General features: G+C 37.3%; 1 protein-coding gene across 1 annotated transcript in view; it reads left to right on the forward strand.

Annotated features, from left to right (window-relative positions):
• PRODH (proline dehydrogenase 1) overlaps nucleotides 1-14,005 on the forward strand; it is a 432,246-nt gene that overhangs the window by 22,254 nt on the left and 395,987 nt on the right. The gene's annotated exons all lie outside the window — the stretch shown is intronic.

The raw sequence follows: 14,005 nt of genomic DNA on the forward strand, positions 1-14,005 counted from the left end.
AGAAAAAAATTGGGTTTAGTGTCCCTTTAATTAGCTACTGAAATAATGTTTCTTTTTTATATTTGCCTTAGGAATATTCTTGCTTAAAGGGTCATGAAACCCAAACATTGTCTTTCATGATTCAGATGCATAATACAATTTTAAAAAACAATTTTATTATTACCTAATTTGCTTTGCTCTCTTGGTATCCTTTGTTGAAAAGGATACCTATGTAGGCTCAGGAGCTGGGAGCTAGCTGCTTATTGGTGGCTGAACATATATGCTTCTTGTCATTGGTTAACCAATATATTTAGCTAGCTCCCAGTAATGCATTGGTGTTCCTTCAATAAAGGATATGAAGAGAATGAAGCGAAATTAATAGATACAAATTGGAAAGTTGTTTAAAATGGTATGCTCTGATTCATGTCCCTTTGATGGGCCCACTTGTGTTTTTCTAAAAAGAAAACTTAATTTCTTTCATGTAATTAGCAAGAGTCCATGAGCTAGTCACGTATGGGATATACATTCCTACCAGGAGGGGCAAAGTTTCCCAAACCTCAAAATGCCTATAAATACACACCTCACCACACCCACAAATCAGTTTTTACAAACTTTGCCTCCTGTGGAGGTGGTGAAGTAAGTTTGTGCTAGATTCTACGTTGATATGCGCTCTGCAACAGGTTGGAGCCCGGTTTTCCTCTCAGCGTGCAGTGAATGTCAGAGGGATGTGAGGAGAGTATTGCCTATTTGAATTCAATGATCTCCTTCTACGGGGTCTATTTCATAGGTTCTCTGTTATCGGTCGTAGAGATTCATCTCTTACCTCCCTTTTCAGATCGACGATATACTCTTATATATACCATTACCTCTGCTGATTCTCGTTTCAGTACTGGTTTGGCTTTCTACTACATGTAGATGAGTGTCCTGGGGTAAGTAAGTCTTATTTTCTGTGACACTCTAAGCTATGGTTGGGCACTTTTTTATAAAGTTCTAAATATATGTATTCAAACATTTATTTGCCTTGATTCAGGATGTTCAACGTTCCTTATTTCAGACAGTCAGTTTCATATTTGGGATAATGCATATGAATAAATCATTTTTTCTTACCTTAAAATTTGACTTTTTCCCTGTGGGCTGTTAGGCTCGCGGGAGCTGAAAATGCTTCCTTTTATTGAGTCATTCTTGGCACGGACTTTCTTGGCGCAAAAATTTTCTTGTCATTTCCGGCGTCATACGTGTCGCCGGAAGTTGCGTCATTTTTTTTTATGTTTTTTGCGCCAAAAAATGTCGGCGTTACCGGATGTGGCGCCATTTTTGGCTCCAAAAGCATTTAGGCGCCAAATAATGTGGGCGGCTTTTTTTGGCGCTAAAAAATTCGAGCGTCATTGTTGTCTCCACAATATTTAAGTCTCATTATTTATTGCTTCTGGTTGCTAGAAGCTTGTTCATTGGCATTTTTTTCCCATTCCTGAAACTGTCATTTAAGGAATTTGATCTTTTTTGCTTTATATGTTGTTTTTTCTATTACATATTGCAAGATGTCTCAGATTGACCCTGAATCAGAAGCCACTTCTGGAAAAACGCTTAAAGGGACACTGTACACAATTTTTTTCTTTTGTAATAAAGAAAGAGCATGCAATTTTAAGCAACTTTCTAATTTACTCCTATTATCAATTTTTCTTCGTTCTCTTGCTATCATTATTTGAAAAAGAAGGCATCTAAGCTTTTTTTTGGTTTCAGTACTCTGGACAGCACTTTTTTATTGGTGGATGGATTTATCCACCAATCAGCAAGGACAACCCAGGTTGTAAACCAAAAATGGGCCGGCATCTAAACTCACATTCTTGCATTTCAAATAAAGATACCAAGAAAATGAAGAGAATTTGATCAAAGGAGTAAATTAGAAAGTTGCTTAAAATTTCATGCTCAATCTGAATCATGAAAGAAAAATTTTGGGTACAGTGTCCCTTTAACTGAGTTTCAGTTCTACCAAAGCTAAGTTCATTTATTTTAAATGTTGTAAATGTTTATCTTTAGCTATGGTTTGTAATAAGTTATTATGATATACTTTTACATGCAGAATCCATTAGTGTTTATGCTTTATATATTTCCATTCTTACATCTTATGTACAAGAAATATTTAGAAGATTTATAAGAAATATTTTTCTGATTCTATTTTAAAGGCTTTGTCTGACTTCGTGCCTTCTAATAAAATTTTTAGGTCTTTTTCACTTCTTTTTTAATTATTGAAGTTTCAAATGACCAACAACATACTGATTTATCCTTCTCTGATGATTTTTCTCTTTCAGAAATTTTCTTCATCAGATATTGACACTAACAAATCTACTTTTTTATTTTTCTATTATTAAAGTACATTTGTTCTTTGTTGAAAAGGTGTTGATTATTTTGGATATTAAGGTAACTAGTTCTTTAAGACTAGCTGACACTATTTCTGCCTATTTATTTCTTCTGTGTTTTCAGAGGTTTTTCTTTCCAATTCCCCATTCTAGGGAATGGAATAGGCTGAGAATTTTCTTTTATTCCTTCTTCAAAGGTTTTAAACTATATTCTTTGCCAGCAGTTAAATTCAATTTGGAGGGTTCTCCAATTTATTGGGGCTATCTCTACTTCTACTAATTATGCTATTGTTTCTATAGCAAAATAGTATTTATTTTCCTTTAGATAGTTGTATCTTATTTATGGAAAATTATTTAGTTTCAGGTACTTTTCTTGGTCCTGTGATTTATTTGGATATTGCAATTGCTTCATTTTTTCTGTTTACTTTAAGATCAAGTATCAGATTATGATTTATTTTAGCATTGTTAAGGGACAACATTTACTAGACTAGGTGCTTTTGCATTTATTGATTATGCAAGTCCACTGTATTGACTGGTCCTTTTAACTGGACTATCATGCTAATAATTTCATTTGTGTCTTCATTTTATTGAACATTTTCGCAAATGAAGGTTAATCTATGTCTTTAGCTATTTTAGCTAGAAGAATTTTGTGATTTTTAAAAAAAATAAAAAAAAATCCATATTTCTTTTGTTCTAAGATAATCAATTACTTGTTTTATAATTGTATTAAATTCTTAACTGTTACTCTGGGCTTCAAGATTGAGTTCTAAGACTAAAACTTTAAGCTTATACTAGTTTGGTTGTTCTTATTAAGGAACGAATTCCTGAGTTCTTTCCCAAGTAACATGTTTTTAATTGGGGTTCGAAATCAGCTCCCTAATATTGCGATGTACATGCCGTATTCCAGCTTGGCAGGTAAGGGGCAGGTTAAGACTTCTTTGAAATTTATTTGGTTCTATTTTGTCCAAATTTCTTTGATTTTATTCCAGTAAGGCTAACACTTTCTTTAAGTATGTTTCTGTCCTATATATTTTGGATTCTGTTGAAGCATGGCTAGGCACCCATGGGGTTCAAGCGCTGCTCAGACCTGGAATCTTCTGGGGTATTTCTTCCAGTTCCTTTTTTTTAGGAACCGGGTTTGGAGTTTTATTCAAACTATTTTGCCTTTTTATGGTCATTGATAGCATTATTTGTTTTCCTTAGATACAATAAATGCATATTTTCATTTTTCTGTTTTCATTCAGATTATTTTCTGAGGATGCGGAATCTCATATGATTCACTTGCTCTTCAGGACATAGTTAGAGGATCTTTTTTTCGAAAGCTCTTGATTCCTCAAACAAGGGTCACCTTTTTTTAGGTTTCCAGATAGTTTGTGTCACTGTCTTTGTCTCTATCAGACAAGGGATAATTCTATTGGGTTCCGTCTGTCGGTACCTTTTAGTCTCTATTATTTCCTTCAGTTGCTATATATGCACAGAAGTTTTAGGTCTTATGGCCTCAGCATTGGATTCAATTCCCTTTGCTCATTTTCACTAGAAAGAACCTTTCCAGTCTTTTATGAGTGTTGTTTCTTCTAGAACATGGTTGGAGGATCAATTTACCAAAAAGTTAGTTGATTCCTCAGACAAGGGTAACCTTTTTAGGTTTCCTGATAGATTCAGTGTCCTTGACTCTGTCTCTGACAGACAAGAGACGTCTGAAATTGGTTTCAGCTTGTCGAAACCTTCAGTCTCAATCTTTCCCTTCGGTAGCCTTATGCATGGAAATTCTAGGTCTTATGACTGCTGCATTGGACGCGGTCCCCTTTGCTCGTTTTCACATGCTACTTCTTCAGCTCTGTATGCTGAACCAGTGGTGCAGGGATTATACAAAGATATCTCAATTAATATCTTTGAAACCGATTGTACGACACTCTGACGTGGTGGACAGACCACCATCGTTTAGTTCAGGGGGCTTCTTTTTGTTCTTCCAACCTGGACTGTGATTTCAACAGATGCAAGTCTGACAGGTTGGGGAGCTGTTTGGGGGTCTCTGTCAGCACAAGGGGTTTGGGAATCTCAGGAGGTGAGATTACCAATCAATATTTTGGAACTCTGTGCAATTTTCAGAGCTCTTCAGTCAAGGAGGGACTCACAGTCCTCTGGCTATGAAAGAAGTATCTCGAATTCTGGTATGGGCGGAATCCAGCTCCTGTCTAATTTCTGCGGTTCATATCCCAGGTATAGACAATTGGGAAGCGGATTATCTCAGTCGCCAAACGTTATATCCGGGCGAATGGTCTCTTCACCCAGAGATATTTCTTCAGATTGTTCAAATGTGGGGACTTCCAGAAATAGATCTGATGGCTTCTCATCTAAACAAGAAGCTTCCCAGGTATCTGTTCAGATCCAGGGATCCTCAGGCGGAGGCAGTGGATGCATTGTCATTTCCTTGGAAGTATCATCCTGCCTATATCTTTCCGCCTCTAGTTCTTCTTCCAAGAGTAATTTCCAAGATTCTAAAGGAGTGCTCGTTTGTTCTGCTGGTGGCTCCAGCATGGCCTCACAGGTTTTGGTATGCGGTTCTTGTCCGGATAGCCACTTGCCAACCGTGGACTCTTCCGTTAAGACCAGACCTTCTATCACAAGGTCCTTTTTTTTTCCATCAGGATCTCAAATCCTTAAATTTGAAGGTATGGAGATTGAACGCTTGATTCTCAGTCATAGAGGTTTCTCTGACTCTCTGATTAATACTATGTTACAGGCTCGTAAATCTGTATCTAGGAAGATATATTATCGAGTCTGGAAGATTTACATTTCTTGGTGTTTTTCTCATCATTTTTCTTGGCATTCTTTTAGAATTCCTAGAATTTTTACAGTTTCCTCAGGATGGTTTGGATAAAGGTTTGTCTGCAAGTTCCTTGAAAGGACAAATCTCTGCTCTTTCTGTTCTTTTTCACAGAAAGATTGTCCCTTTGATGGGCCCACTTGTGTTTTTCTAAAAAGAAAACTTCATTTTAACAATTTTCAAATGTGCTGCTTAGTATTTCCATTTGTGTATAGAGGTAATGTAAGCAGTTTTCTTATCTTTGAATCTTCATTTGTTAACCTTCAGTGATTTTTTTTTTCCCCTTCATCTATACAATACTTAGTATCCAAGGGATTAACCTCTTAACGACCGAGGAGGTGCCAGGTACGTCCTCCAAAAAACTACCCTTAACGACCCAGGACGTGCCTGAAACGTCCTCTGGGGTTTGAAACGATTGTGATATTGAGGCATCACTGCAATACCCTTTTTAAACCACCGATGCAGAGGCCCTCTCTGCATCGGCCATTGATGGTGCAGATTGTTGGTGGGTGGGAGCAGCAACAGGGATGCGGTCCATCAATGGGTGGTTCTGGATCCTTTGCACACTGATGTGTGCACGATGACTTGTGATTGCGGCGGCGGGGCGGGGGGGGGGGGGCGCATGCACGTGCACCACATTCACACAGCAACAATAATTCATGTAATATGAAGGAGGGAGGGGGGAATAATAAATATTGGCCAAGGGATCTGGGGGGGCAGGGTGGGTAGGGTATTGAGGGGGGGGGGCAGCTACACTACAGAAAATACAGAAAAACTATTTTTTTTTGGACAAATTGGATACTGGCAGACCGCTGCCAGTAACCAAGATGACAGCAAGTAGGTAGAGGGGGGAGGGTTAGAAAGCTGTATGGGGGGGGGGATCAGGTAGGTTGGGGGTTAAGGGGGGATCCAACACTGCAGAATCAATATATTAAAAAAAAAAAGCTTTTTATTTTAGTACTGGCAGACTTTCTGCCAGTACTTAAGATGGCGGGACAATTGTGGGGTTGGGGAGGGAAGAGAGATGTTTGGGAGGGGTCAGGGGGTGGGATTTGACAGGTGGGAGGTTGATCTCTACACTAAAACTAAAATTAACCCTACAAGCTACCTAATTAACCCGTCACTGCTGGGCATAATACAAGTGTGGTGCGCAGTTGCATTTAGCGGCCTAATTACCAAAAAACAACTCCAAAGCCATATATGTCTGCTATTTCTGAACAAAGGGGTACTGTGTCATTTTTGTCATGATTGTACTAACTGTTTGTAAATAATTTCAGTGAGAAACCTAAAATTGTGAAAAAGTTAGCGATTCTTTTTTAATTTGATCGCATTTGGCGGTGAAATGGTGGCATGAAATATACCAAAATGGGTCTACATCAATACTTTGGGTTGTCTACTACACTACACTACACTACACTACAGCTAAAATTAAAGGGAAAGTCTACAATAGAATTTTATTACCCATCCCCCAGTTTTGCACAACCAACAGTTATATTAAAGGGACAGTCTACACCAAAATTGTTCTTATTTAAAAAGATAGATAATCCCTTTATTACCCATTCCCCGTTTTTGCATAACCAACACGGTTATATTAATATACTTTTTACCTCTGTGATTACCTTGTATCTAAGCCTTTGCAGACGGCCTCCTTATCTAAGTGCCTTTGACAGACATGCAGCGTAGTGAAGACTCCTAAATAACTTCATGGGAGTGAGCACAATGTTATCTATATGACACATGTGAACTAGCACAGTCTAACTGTGAAAAACTTTCAAAATGCTCTGAGCTAGGAGGCAGTTTTCAACTGTTTAGAAATCAGTTTGAGCCTAGCTAGGTTTAGCTTTTCAAAAAGACCACCAAAGGAACAAAGCAAATTTGATGATAAAAGTAAATTGGAAAGTTGTTTAAAATTGCATGCCCTATCTGAATCATGAAAGTTTAGTTTTAACTTTACTGTCCCTTTTTAATACACTTTTTACCTCTGTGATTACCTTGTATCTAAGAACCTTCTGACAGCCCCTGATCACATGACTTTGACTATATAAAATCTATTGAGTTGAATTTAGCATTGTGTTGTGCTAACTCTTAAATACCTCCCTGTGCCTGAACACAGTGTTGTCTATATGGCCCACAGTCTCTTGTTGTGAAAAGCAATTTAACCTTTTAATGCCGTTATGCCGTTCTATTCCGTCATAATTACACTGGGCTTTAAAGCCGTTATGACGGAATAGAACGTCATAGCTAACGGCTGTCCTGAAGCCTTCTGTGCTTCCAGGATTTGATCGCGGTCTGGAGGGCATTCCTAGGGTTGTAGGGACACCCCCCAGACACGATCCAATAATTGAAATCTCGCGATTGTGTGCACGATCGCGTGGTTTCAATTTGTCTACATCAGAACAGTTTTTCCAATGTAGACACTTTAACCCTGTCGCAAAAGGGTTAAAAAGCATATGATAAGAGGCAGCCCTCAAGGGCTTAGAAATTTAGCATATGAGCCTACCTATGTTTAGTTTCAACTAAGAATAACAAGAAAACAAAGCAAATTTAATAATAAAAGTAAATTGGAAAGTTGATTAAAATTACAAGCCCTATCTGAATAATGAAAGTTTAATTTTGACTAGACTATCCCTTTTAACCCTACAAGCTCCCTAATTAACCCCTTCACTGCTTGGCATAATACACGAGTGGTGCGTAGCGGCATTTAGCGACCTTCTAATTACCAAAAAGCAATGCCAAAGCCATATAAGTTTACTATTTCTGAACAAAGGGGATCCCAGAGAAGCATTTACAACCATTTGTGCCATAATTGCACACGCTGTTTGTAAATAATTTCAGTGAGAAACCTAAAGTTTGTGAAAATGTTTGTGGAAAAAGTGATTTTTTTTTTTTTTTAATTTGGTCGCATTTGGTGGTGAAATGGTGGCATGAAATATACCAAAATGGGTCTAGATCAATACTTTGGGTTGTCTACTAAATATATATATATATATATATATATATATATATATATATATATATATATATATATATATATATATATATATATATATATATATATATACACACACACATGTGAAGGGTTATTCAGGGGTTCCTGACAGATATCAGTGTTCCAATGTACAGTAACTCGCTAATTTTGAAAAAAAAAAATGGTTTGGAAATAGCAAAGTGCTACTTGTATTTATTGCCCTATAACTTGTAAAGAACATGTAAACATTTGGGTATTTCTAAACTCAGGACAACATTTAGAAACTATTTAGCATGAGTGTTTTTGGTGGTTGTAGATGTGCAACAGATTTTGGGGTCAAAGTTAGAAAAGTGTGTTTTTTTTTTTTTAAATTTATTTATTTATTTTTTCCATCATATTTCATGGCGACAAAAACGGTATATAATGTGTGGGTACAGTAAACGAGTAAGAGGAAAATTACAGCTAAACACAAACACAGCATATATTATAAAGAACTCAGCTACAATCCCACGGAAAGATTTGGGATTGAATTGAGACATCTTTTGGATGATGGTTTGATGAGGGGGCATATTGACCAAGAGACATTTGATTATCTGATGGTACTAAAACCTGTCATCCCTATTTTTCATCACCTCCCCAAGGTCCATAAGACCTTGGAGGAGGTGAAGGGTAGACCAATTGTCTCAGGCATAGGGTCACTTTTTGAAAAACTCTCAGGTTGGATTGAGTCCCTTTTGCAACCAGTCATTCACTTTTTGCCATCATATCTGAAAGATACTACGCATCTCATAAAAGCAATGGATAGTGTCATATGGGAGGAAAATTGTACATGGTTAACAGTTGATGTAATTGGCCTCTACTCGGCTATTCCTCATGAATTTGGTATTGAAGCCGTGAGGTATATGCTACGAAACTTTAGCAATTATCATGAGGATTTAATTGAATTTATAGTTGAGGCCCTTACTTTCCTCCTGACACATAATTATTTCAAGTTTGAGCGTACTTTTTATCTCCAAAGACGTGGCACAGCGATGGGGGCTAAATTTGCCCCATCATATGCCAACCTACTTATGGGTTGGTGGGAGCTGTCCCACGTCTTTGGAGATAATAACCCATTCAGAGATAGGATTAGATCCTATAAACGTTTCATAGACGATCTCCTTTTTATCTGGGTGGGGAAGGCTGCTGAGATGCAGGATTTTTTGATTTACCTCAATTCTAACAGGGTGGGTTTGGAATTCACTGCCCAAACAGGAACAAGTACAATACCATATTTGGATGTGGAACTTAGGGGGGATCCTCTAAGTGGTAAGGTCTCTACATCCCTATATCGTAAGCCTATTACTTCCAACTCCTTGCTTCATGCTAGGAGTAACCATCCCCGTCACACGGGGTTTGGGGTGGCCAAGGGGAAGTTCATGAGACTTAAGCGGAACTGCTCCCTGGAAGAAGATTTTGCAAAGGAGAGTGAGACACTAAGTTCTCTCCTTTCTGAGAGAGGATACTCACGCAAAGTCATCAATAGAGCCCATTTGGAGGTGACTAGGATGAGCAGAAGTGAGATATTAAGGGGAAACACCAGGCGAAGGAATGGTTATGATTTAACTAGACCTACTCTGGTTACTACCTATAGCCCGCAGTTTAAAGATATTACCAGTATTGTCAGCAAACATCTACCAATACTTACAGCTGAGGACAGTTTGAGGGACTATGTGTCCAAAGGGTGCAATTTTGTCTCTAAGAGAGCATGCACGATTGGCAATTTGGTGGCACCAAGCGTACTAAGGGACAAAGAGAGGGCCAGCAGTAGTTGGCTAAGTGTGAAAGGGCACTTTAAATGCCACTTTTCTAAATGCATAGCCTGTCAGTACAGCAGAGTGACGTCCACCTTCCAGTCAGCAACAACAAATCGGGTTTTCAATCTGTCAAATTGCACAAATTGTAGAACCCCTTTTGTTGTATACTTGGCAGATTGCTCCCAGTGTAACGGACAGTATGTAGGATGTACTACAAGGGAGGTGCGCTCCAGGATCAGAGAGCATCTTAATGATATCTCCCACGATAAAGACAGCTCAGGCCTCTCACAACACTTTATCTCTGTGCATGGGGGCGATGTTACGTCGCTCTCATGGCAGGTTATAGAATGTGTACGAACACCCCCTAGAGGGGGAGACAGAGCAGCACGCCTGATGCTGCGTGAAGCCTTTTGGATCTTCAAAATGAAGACAAGAAGGCCACAGGGCTTCAATATAGAGGGGGATGTGATAAATTTCTGGAAGAGATAGTAGTTTTCCCTTTTTCTCTTTGGAAATCATAGGGTCCCCTTATTGATCAGTACAGCAGTGATTGCCTACTCATAAAAAATATACATATATATAGTGCTGGAATATGAAATCTCAGGATATTTGATGTTAGACATGTATATTTTGCTAGTTAAAGAGGATAATTGAGTTATAACCATATATTAGTTGATGTTGGACAAACATGTACTTAACAATGGGCTAAATGTCATTAGCCTTTATGTATTTTCAATTATACATGCAGGCTTTGAACTAGCGGAGATAATATACACATATAGCAATTTGAGCATTATTTACATATAACAGCAATTCAAAAAATGTCTTATTCAAACTAACTAATGGGGTAGAGCAAACATAAAAGCAATAAGTAGCTGACCAACGAGGGGTTAATCACAATAGACTGAGGAACCAATAGGAAATCACCTTCAGGTTTAAGAGGCAGGAAGGAGGGGAAACAGGTCATGTTCATGATTAAGGAATTGACCGAAACATGTAGGACAGACCAGTTCCTGAAAATGTTCTGCCTATTTTTTTGATTTTAACTTCTCTGTTGCCTATCAAGATGTTTTTATCTACATATGGATATTAAACAACGTATGCTTACTTTGGAGGATCGCAGTGTATATCTTTTGCTTGTTTGTTCTATCTGAATAATGAAAGTTTAATTTTGACTAGACTATCCCTTTTAACCCTACAAGCTCCCTAATTAACCCCTTCACTGCTTGGCATAATACACGTGTGGTGCATAGCGGCATTTAGCGACCTTCTAATTACCAAAAAGCAATGCCAAAGCCATATAAGTTTACTATTTCTGAACAAAGGGGATCCCAGAGAAGCATTTACAACCATTTGTGCCATAATTGCACACGCTGTTTGTAAATAATTTCAGTGAGAAACCTAAAGTTTGTGAAAATGTTTGTGGAAAAAGTGATATTTTTTTTTTTTTTTAATTTGGTCGCATTTGGTGGTGAAATGGTGGCATGAAATATACCAAAATGGGTCTAGATCAATACTTTGGGTTGTCTACTAAAAATATATATATATATATACACACACACACACACACACATGTGAAGGGTTATTCAGGGGTTCCTGACAGATATCAGTGTTCCAATGTACAGTAACTCGCTAATTTTGAAAAAAAATAATGGTTTGGAAATAGCAAAGTGCTACTTGTATTTATTGCCCTATAACTTGTAAAGAACATGTAAACATTTGGGTATTTCTAAACTCAGGACAACATTTAGAAACTATTTAGCATGAGTGTTTTTGGTGGTTGTAGATGTGCAACAGATTTTGGGGTCAAAGTTAGAAAAGTGTGTGTTTTTTTAAAATTTATTTATTTATTTTTTCCATCATATTTCATGGCGACAAAAACGGTATATAATGTGTGGGTACAGTAAACGAGTAAGAGGAAAATTACAGCTAAACACAAACACAGCAGAAATGTAAAAATAGCCCTGATCCCAAACGGTCAGAAAATTGAAGTGCTCTGGTCACTAATGGGTTAATATACAATGGTATTGGGGTCCATGCTACTGTGATTTTGGGAGATGAACACCAGAATTACTGCACTGTCAGGTTCAGTAGTGAATGTACAGTGCTGGCATTTTCATTTATTACTACTACCTGACATTCTGGAATAAATGGAAATAATTCTAAAGATCAGTGTTGTCACATTAAACAAATGTATCCAGTGCTAATGGAAATGAAGTCTTAAAATATTTTAAATTTAAACAAAAAAAAGCTTGACAAATTATTTAGAATGTAATAAGTTATACAATACAACAGGACTCAAAAAAGCTGGGATCCATTGGCTCCTAACTTTTTGGGTTATTCTACATATATCTATATACAAATACCATTGTCTGGCTCCTAAATTTGAAACTGATCTGTTGAGCCCTGCACTACAGTAAAGGACAAATATCTACATGATATATGCTACAAGTATCTAATAGATTTGTTTAAGGGACAAACCCCCCTTGCTGTTCTAAATCAGCTCACTAGGGTCTTTTAACCAACTATGCTTTATGCACCCGCAATTAAATGCCTGCAGTTTCTAATTGCTAACGCAGTGGTAGCTTGTACTAAAAACATTTTACTAATAAAAAGAGCCTGTGTCAGAATCCCTTTATTAAAAGTTTTTTTTTTTTTGCAATTCTATAGACTGTCCCTACATCAAGGCTTTTTGGCACCACTTTTTAAACTGGACACTTTCCATGTTCTTCTTGTATGCTAGTTAGCTGCAGAGAGTCAATATACAAGTTTGAAAATACTATACTAAATAATACATCAAATAAAAATATAATACTAAACCCTTTTCAAATTTAAGAAGTGAAAAATGTCCCATATTGTTAGGGTCGGTAGAGACCCTACTCTTATCATCCTAACGTAAAGCTTCAAAACTACCAGCCAAGTGGTGGCTAAAAGAATGATTAGGTGGTTAGTTGGTGTGACCCTAAATTCCACCAACATCCGTGTTTTTTTTTTTTTTTTTTTCCTTTCTTTCTTCAAACACAGGTTCAGTGCCACAGATTATCATCCCATCAATAATCAACATGCTTTGAATTAGCAGTGTATACACTTTATTTTTTATTTTTTTATTAACAAAATAGTTGATGTATGCTGCTATGCAATATAAACCGTTAGCCCACTCAGCATCACTGTGTATATTTGATTCAATTCATGGGGGGGGTTGTAAAAATTATCCCAGACAATAGTTATGTTAATATGATCAAATGTAAACGGCCTAGTTCCCGGGTGGTGGGTGTCATTTGCCCTATTTTTCTTCCCTTTCCCCCCCCCCAAAAAAAAACTTTTGACTCCTTAAATTTTGGCCTCAGGTTATATATAGGCAGACTGTAACAACTGAAAAGAAACCATTCTTCAAGTGCAATTGCCTCATTTATACCCGGTGTATTCAGTGCAGAGGAACTATAATATAGCATGAAAGAAAGGAAAATTAAACATGGATTTGATTAAGAAAGATACACAGGCGTAATGGCTTATCTGAAACTAGGTCAGCGCTCTGGAAAATAGAAGTGTCTAGCATTATAAAGCCTTCAATGATATTTTGTTCTCAAGCCGTAGACATTCTCATTTATTACTCTATATTATATCAAATGAAAACTTAACTTTTGTCAGGTTGCTGAAAAGAAAGTGATGTATAACAGTTTAAACTTTGCTTTTCAGTTGTAAGCCTTAGATTTGCTGAGGGCCGAAAACTATTATGAATGGAGATCCAAATAAGTCTTATATTATTAATAATGATAATCTTTTTCATTATTATTATTGTTTTCCAGATGTTAGTTAGCAGCCCTGTGCAATGGCACAATTAAACCAGTATAACAAAACCCTACATAAATAGATATCCTAATGCAGGGGAAGTAAAGAACCCTCTTGCCATGGGGACATGCAATCCAGGTGGTTAAAGGGGCAAGAAAGTGTATGCATTTTTAAGAGACTTTTTTTTTTTTTTTTAAATTTACCCCTCTTAGCACAATTACTTTGCTTTCTTGGTATCCGTGGTTGAAAAGCATACCTCGGTATGCTATTTGGTGATTGGTTGCTAACC

The sequence above is a fragment of the Bombina bombina genome, chromosome 2, assembly GCF_027579735.1.
Source record: "Bombina bombina isolate aBomBom1 chromosome 2, aBomBom1.pri, whole genome shotgun sequence".
NCBI lineage: Eukaryota > Metazoa > Chordata > Amphibia > Anura > Bombinatoridae > Bombina > Bombina bombina.